General features: G+C 43.2%; 1 long non-coding RNA gene across 1 annotated transcript; it reads right to left on the reverse strand.

Moving 5' to 3' along the window:
* Positions 1-2,350: 2,350 nt before the first annotated feature.
* On the reverse strand, positions 2,351-7,975 carry LOC116641995. The gene is made up of 3 exons (XR_004301273.1): positions 7,889-7,975; positions 7,461-7,583; positions 2,351-2,591 (listed from the first exon to the last, which is right to left on the reverse strand). It is a non-coding gene; the product is annotated as an uncharacterized LOC116641995 (long non-coding RNA).
* Positions 7,976-8,199: the final 224 nt, after the last annotated feature.

The raw sequence follows: 8,199 nt of genomic DNA on the forward strand, positions 1-8,199 counted from the left end.
TACACAGTGCTACGAACTCAGTGTATGCCTAATAAATACATGTTAGATAAGGAGAGGGATGGCAAGAGAGCAGGTGAAGAAGTCATAGTAAAGGGGCGCCTGGGTGGCTCAGTCGTTAAGCGTCTGCCTTCAGCTCAGGTCGTGATCCCAGGGTCCTGGGATCGAGCCCCACATCGGGCTCCCTGCACCGCGGGGAAGCCTGCTTCTCCCTCTCCTACTCCCCCTGCTTGTGTTCCCTCTCTCGCTATGTCTCTCTCTGTCAAATAAATAAATAAAATCTTTAAAAAAAAAAAAAAGAAGTCATAGTAAAAACTATCAAAACCACCACTTTTCTAAACTATCCATGTGCTAAAATGGAAACCACCAAATTAGGGGCAGAAAGAATAATGGTCTTTAACTTCTATAAGAAACATCAGAATGGTTAAATTACTGATATAGGTTGAATTGTGTCCTCCCAAAGAAAGACATGCTGAATCCCTAAACCCCAGTACCTCAGAATGTGTCCTTATTTGGAAGCAGGGTTGTTGAAGATATAATTAGTTAAGATATAGTCATACTGGAGTAGGGTGGACCCTTAATCCAATATGACTGGAGTCCTTATGAGAAGATGGCCGTGTGAAGACACAAAGGAAACGCCATGTGATTGGAGCTATGCAGCTGTGAGCCAAGGAATGCCAAAAATTGCCATCAAACTACCAGAAGTCAGGAAGAGGCAGGGAAGGACTGACTCTCCTACAGGTTTCAGAGGGAGCGTTGCCTACCAACACCTTGACTTCAGACTTCTGGCCTCCAGATTGTGAGACAATACATTTCTGTTGTTTTAAGCCACCCAGCTTGTGGTACTTTGTTAGGGCAACCCTAGGAAACTAATCCAATCACTTTATTTCATTTTCTTTTACAATGTCAGTTTATATTTTTTAATTCCTAAAATAAGGCATGTTTGTAGAGGGGATTTGTAGAACATGTCTTGGAAGAAGAAAAAAATATCATTCACAGTTTTGCCAGCCAAAGAGTACTAAAATTTGATGTATTTCCTCCTAATTTTTCCTTTAAATAGTTTTTAACTTTTGTGCAGCTATGACTATAATCTCATACCAACTTATAGTGATATTTTCAATTAGCACAATAACACACATTTCTATATTACTACAAACTTTTGGTAAACATCCTTGAAATTTGTCAATATAAGCAGTGTTGCCCAGATTATTTTTGGGCAACTCTATTTTATTATTCTACTGTTTTCATTTTTTCAGTCATTCTATTGGATCTGACTCTAAGAAATTAAAAATCATCTCATCAATTCTCTCTACATCGTGCTGTGTGAGAAATTGGAGGTAGGTTATTTAGTAAAAAACAGGCCATCAGGTAGACCCTAATAGATCATGGTCATACTTAAGACAGGAATTCTCAGATCTATGTATAAGAGGTAGTATGAGAATGAAGCATTTGATAATTAGTGAACCGGTTAGTGACTACTTGGTCTCATGACACCAGGCTGTGACAGTATAGACTCTGGTAGAACCAGAATCTGGTTTCCTGATTCCCACTCCTGCATCATTTCCACTCAGTTCATGGCCATGATTTAAAAATGCCTTAAGTGCTGCTTCGTTTTGAGCTCAGCATAAATCTATCTAACAGATATCTGTGTCATGTGATTGTAGAAATCTTGGTTCTAAGTATACCTTAGCTTGTGATTTGCAAACTTTTCTCAGCCATGGAAACCTTATCTTCATAAACTGTTACTCATATTCCCCATTTATAAAACATAGAAAAGCAGAACCCATGTGATGGCACAGAGGGCCAGGCAACAAGCTCAGCAGTCCTATTACCAATTCCCTAACCCTCCCTTGGGATCCAGTCAGCCCCTGAACTGCCTCCAGGAAACCCCAGGGCTTAGGGGAACACCTTTTGTAAAAGAGAACATATCGTCTAGTTCTTCATACACTGCATGTATAAAATGGCTATACAGAAAGGGAGTTTCTTAAGGTCTGTTGTGTGTAAAGAATTAAGTTATGAAAAACAGCTTTTCAATTTTTCCTAGGCCTAGTTCTCTCTTCTGAATGACTGTCTTGTTCCCAGTTCCTGGAAATTTCAAAATGGGTGGTGACATTTATAAGTTGGTTTATGTTGTTGACATATCCAGAGCATTCCCTCTTCAATTCCCCTTGCCATCTATTGGCACTCCACTTCCTCTGCATTTTCTCCTCTCTATATAACTGAAAAGCTAAGTTGTGAATTCTAAAGATCATTTTTGTGTAACACTTCTCCACAAGTACTATTATAAATTTGAATACAGGTAGGCAGCTAATAATGGTAAGTTCAAATGCAATAAAAGATGCAATTCTGTGAGAATAAGTGGTCTTTCCTTTTTGTGACTCTGAGTTGCATGTCTAGGAGCGATAAACACTTTATGCTGATCTAGATACACGTTCTTGTCCAGCTCGTCCTCTCCCCAGCACCAGGGTCCGCACTCCCAACTAACCTCATGGAGCTGCCTGTAGCCAAGAATTAGGACAAATCCAGGTGATCCATGTCAGTCATGGCTGGCCTCTTGATCTGGTCCTGATGATATTTTCTAAGTTAGCTGGCCACTAAATATAGAATATACACAGACAAGAAGATAAAGATGATAATTATATTTATTCAAAAGAATAGGAAAGGCCTCAAATTTTGTAATTCATAAATATGGCATTTACAGTTCATAGTTTATCATTGGTAGGTCACCACTTAACCTTTTATTATAGAGCATATTTTAGAAGATTTTGAGAGCGGAATCACTATAATCAACTGAGAACTGCAAATCAATAGCACTGGCCAACTTGCATATCACCAATGGAGACTTGTGGTTCATTCATTTTTAAAGGGATAAACTTGATTATGATTGAACTCCTCTTCAATGGAGGTTCTGATGCATATTGGCCAGGATCTGATGCATCATATTCAAACTCATGATCCTATTTCAGTTGTGAGATATTAAATGGCTGAGCATAAGAGAGGCCCATTGGTCTAATCACTTCCTGAGATTTCGCTGTACAGACTTAGAACACAAATATGTGATCAATAAAAGTCTGTTATCTCTTCAGCTAGCAGGCCTACCTTGGCCTTCTGTTGGCAAAGCCTGATTCCACTCACTCAACCATCTATCAAAACCAGACATACTTGACAACTATTTAATGTCCCCATCCGGCTTCTCCCAACCACTTCTGTGGCTTGCACCTTGATTTCTAAAGCTAGGGCTATCTCTGACTTCATTTTTGAGGCCCCTTGATGATTCTGTAGGTAAAGGACTTTTCACAGTGGAGCTTGATTGAAGCAATCCTTACATGCAAAATACAAATTTACAAAAAGGAGAAGTTAAGAGACAGTAATCCCCTTCATAAAACATTTCAAATAGGTGTTCTATAAAGAGCAAGTTCCTCTGCGTTTAAAATACTGTTCTGTTTTTTAAAAATATGTTTACCAAAAACTTTTCCATGAACACATAAAGTAAGAGGAATCTACATTTTCTTTTTCTAGCTAGCTAGGGACATCTAGCCCAGTTGCCCAGAATGAAAACCTGCTCATTAACACACTCCTCATTGGCTCATCTCCATGTTTCACTTTTCCTTCTCTTTCACTTGGGCTTCCTGCAATCATCTCTTAAATAAACTACCTGCACCAAATCTTTGTGTCAGGATCTCCTTTTGGGAGATCTGAGCTAAGATGACTTCATCACAGAAGTGACAGCATTGATAGCCCGGGTAGCTAGGGTAGGATGTTTGTCTTGCCTCTGGTCTGCTTCTTCTTTTGTTGCCCATTTGATCTGCTTCTGCATCCCTTGCCTTCCAGCCTGTTGTGCACTAGAGTACTTGCTTCCTTTTAATTCAACTGATATGCCAGTCAAAAAAGATTCTTATTCTTTCTACCAATGCTCAAAGATGGCTTTTAAACGACTGAGCTGTGCTGCCAAATCTACAGCAACCACATGTTCCATGAATTTCCGTTGCTCATATCAACCCCTTTCCACTCTGGCTAAGAGGTATGAGCAGATGTAGGGCTGAGGCCTGGGTTATAGGAGTCTCTAAGGTCCTAAGAGGATCTTTCAGTCATTTCCATCCAACCCCCTAATCTCACATGTTAGAACACTGAGGGGCAGAGAGGGTGAGCATTTGCTTAACAACTTGTCCATCAGAGAAGAGGAACTCAGATCTCTGACCCCTAAGCCAGGCTTTTCCCTTTCTGAGATTTTCCTGAACACATTCCACCATTGCTTCCTTTGCTTGACTCAATTCCCCCTGCTCACTCCCCTACTTCCAACATTTATTTCCAGGTGTCCTAAGTCCTCACTAACCCTGAGCTCTTAAGTTATATTCATGCAGTCCAGTGTCACAGATCTGCTGCCCTCCTTGCCCTGCCTCATACTGAGGTTAAAAATTGCCACCAATATTTTTGCAACAAAGGAAAAACTAGGAAATAAGTAAAGTGATATACAGGGGTTGTCGTTGACAACTTCTTGCATAATTGAGCTCCCCTTGGGATTTCTGTGACTGGGTGAGATAATTGCCGACTGGCCCATTGTACCCTGGGAAGATGCACACTTATATCCCACACTCAGCTAAACACATAAGCATCTAACCTGCCACTGGGGCTCTTGGAAGCCAAGGCTAGGCTGCTCCTTCCTTGACTTGACTGATAATCTGGCTTCTGTTTTTAACTCCACCTCACCCATGCCTCAGCTGGGTCTCCTGGTCCCACCTAACCGGTCTAGATTTATCTCTCTGGGTTCTCTGAATGAGTCCTCTGGCCCAGTGTGGCCAGTTTCCTCATTTTCAACTTCACGTTCTTTGTCTAAGCAAGCTATCTTTTCCGCCAGCCTAAAATGGCAAAGTAGCATTTATTTTCCAAATTATTATCTTGATTATCTTTTTGGGTGGGTTTGTGTTCTCAGATAGATTCTTAAGGACAAGGGCCATGACTTAAGTCTACTTCCTGATATTATGTATTGCACATGGCTTGTAATGGACTGAATGTTTGTGTTCCCCTTATATTGAAACCCTAAGCCTCAGCGTGGCTGTATTTGGAGATGGAGTCTCTAAGGAAATAATTAAGTTTAAATTCATAAGGTCATAAAGGTGGGGCCCTGATAGAATAGGGTAGGTGTCCTTAGAAGGTGAGACACCAGATGGCTTTTCTTCCCCCCTCTCTCTGTGTACTAGCACTGAGGAAAACCCATGTGAGGACAGTAGTGAGAAGGTGGCTATCTGCAAGACAGGGAGACAGCTCTCACCAGAAACCAAATCAGCTGGAACATTGATCTTGGATTTCTAGCCTCCAGAACTGCGAGAAAATAAATCTCTGTTATTTAAGCCACACAGTCTATGGGATTTTATTATGGCAGCCTGGGCTAACATAGGGCCGCTGATTGAGAAAATGGTCCTTACCCTTGGATCTCAAGCAGAGTTACAAGTTGGGCAGGTGTCACTGCTTCTGCATGAAAAGATAACTAACTTCCCACAGAGTCCAAAACTAAACCTTCCTTTGTCACCACCACTCAACAACTCCTATCCTTTCCTCTGTGCCTGACAGTATCCTCCCAAGTGTGAACAAAGCTCTAGGCCACAAGCAAATCTTTTACCCCCTTGTCTACACTGACTCTAGCATCCCATCAGATGCCGAGTCTTAAGAGAGTCTACTGGCCCAAAACCTTGTATCTCCTTTCTCCAGGCCTTATTCCTTTGGCCTGTGCTCTTGAGATGGCCCCTTCATGGCTCTTCTAACCCCTAGTCTTCATCTTGTAAACAGAAGAAGAAACAGAGGCTCAACATTTAAACATGTTCAAGGTTGCACAATTGATAGTAGAACTAGGTTCAAACCTAGTTCAGTTTTGCCTCAAATCTAGCATACTTTCCATTAGACCTGTTTAATGTTCTTTCTATACAGCCAGAATTTATAATGTTCTGCCTTTAACTATAGATACTTGTGAGACTGTCTTATACCCATTATCAAATTGTAAGTTCTTTGAGAGTAGCTGGCTTCATCTTCCTTATATCTTGGGTGATGGCTAAGTCAGTGCCTTGAGCTCTGTAAGGCACTTCAAGAAAAGGTCCTGAATTGAAAATGAGAAGTAACTGTCACAATGGTAACATGGGCAATAGCAGTTTAGGAGAGATTCAGAGAAAGCTTGTAGGAGAAAGAAGAGTTGGTTTCTGAGTTGAGCTTGAGGTGATGGAGAATCTGGCCAGGCAGAGAAGAAGGCAGTGGTATGAGTTGGGCCTCAATATCATGAGTGAACCTGTGGAGGGAGGTTGGCTTGGGGTGGGGGGTGGGGGGCGGAAGGGGCTGCATTCCTGCATTGGGTTCAGCTGTGCACACCAAGCAAGTCAATTAACTTCTTTAAACATTGGTTTCTTAATGTGTAAAGTGGGAAAAATAAGAGTACCTACCATTTGGGGTTAATGTGAAGAATAATGAGATAATGTATATAAAGGACTTAGCACATTTTCGGGACCGAGTATGTGTTATCTATTATTAATAATAAATACTATTAAAATACTATTAGTAGTAATATGGTCTGAAATTTCACATGCTCACCAACCTAGCTGAGTAAATAATTATTTACACCACAGATAATGCCATTGCTGTGAATACATTAAAAAGCAAAATCATTTAAAAGTACTACTAAATTCATAGCAACATGTTGGTTACCATGATTTTCCTAATCAAAGGATTCCAGGAGTCCCTTACAAGGGATTCTCATAGTTGAAAATCTTGGAAACCAAACCGTTTAGAGGCAGGAGAGTGCTAAACATATTCCTGGTAAAAGATTAACTTGCCAGAATCAGAATCTTGGATTTTCAGAGTAGGCTGACCTAGTGAGAATCCCTGTTCTACTTCCAGGCTGTGCTTTTAAGGAATTTAGGCACATTTCTTATCTTTCAGTACTTTGGTTTCTTTATCCTTAAAATGTGGATACTAATACACAAGGGCTATAAGTACTGTACATAAAGCAGGAACTGGTAGATGATGATGACAGTGATGTTTGTGAAGCCTAATTGTGAAGGGCCTTCGATTTTCATCCTGTAAGGCTCTTGTTCTCCAAGTGTGATCCCTGTAACAGCAACGTTAGCATCATCTGACAACTTGCTGGAAATTCATATTCTCAGGCCCATCCCCAGACCTGCTGAACTCTGGAGGTCGGGTCAGCAATCAGTGCTTTTACAATCCTTCCTGGTGATTCTGACGCACTTCGGTTTGAGAACCTGCTTTGAGGTAATAGGGAGCCATTGATAGTTTTTGTACAGCGGAGTGATGTGATAAAAATGACTGTTGTGCACAGACAATATATTCCTTTTAACAGGATCAAATTACCTAACTACCGACAAGCTTCCAAAGTTGTTGGCAGAAGCCCGTTCATTGATCCTTAACGATCTCTAGGCACAGAACGGGGGGTTAGCACTTAGGGCTCCAAACACAGTGCTCACCTACTGAGGGAGGTAAGGAAGACAGCGCTGTTTTGGGTACTGCTTCCACCGAAAGCCTTGGGACCTGGCGGCCAGGTGATGGCTCAACGAATTCCGCACCTACAAGCCTGTCACAAACGTAGCCTGCAAGATAGAGAGGAAAAGAAAACCGTGTAGGGAAACCGGAAATGAGGGTCTTAGAGGTATAGAATCTGGTGGTGGGGGAAAGGGATGGGATACGCGGGGGGTGAGGGGAAAGGCAGGCCCCTTGTCGCTGGGGGTGGCTACACCCCCTCCGCGTCCCTTTAGAGCCCGGGCGCGGCCGGCCGGTGGGGCGGGATGCAGCCCTTCCCGGAGACAAGGGTCCCTCCGCCTCCGTGCGTTTGCGGCCAGGGTCCAGGTCACTTCTGCTCCCTTTATTGTTAGTGCGAGATGGGGCGTTTCCTCACCCTCGGCACCTCACCGGGGACGTCCCAGTCCGTCTCATCCCTACTCTGGCCCTCTCCGCGAGCGCCCCGCCGGCCGCCCGCCGCGTCCCGGCCGCTGTCCGCGCTGCCCGCCGGCCGGCCATTGTTCGGGCCCCACCCCTGCTGAATATTCACGCCGCGCGGGCGCCTCGCCCCGCGCCCTCCCCAGCGGGGCTCGGGCTGGGAGTGCGTTTCCGCTCGTTTTTCCTGCCGGGGAAGGAGAGGGGGAGCTGTTTTCTCTCTCCTCAGAATATATTTTCGGTGTCCCGTTTCTCCTCCTCCCTCACCGCCGC

This window comes from Phoca vitulina, unplaced genomic scaffold (genome assembly GCF_004348235.1).
Source record: "Phoca vitulina isolate PV1807 unplaced genomic scaffold, GSC_HSeal_1.0 scaffold22, whole genome shotgun sequence".
In the NCBI taxonomy this organism is placed as follows: Eukaryota; Metazoa; Chordata; class Mammalia; order Carnivora; family Phocidae; genus Phoca; species Phoca vitulina.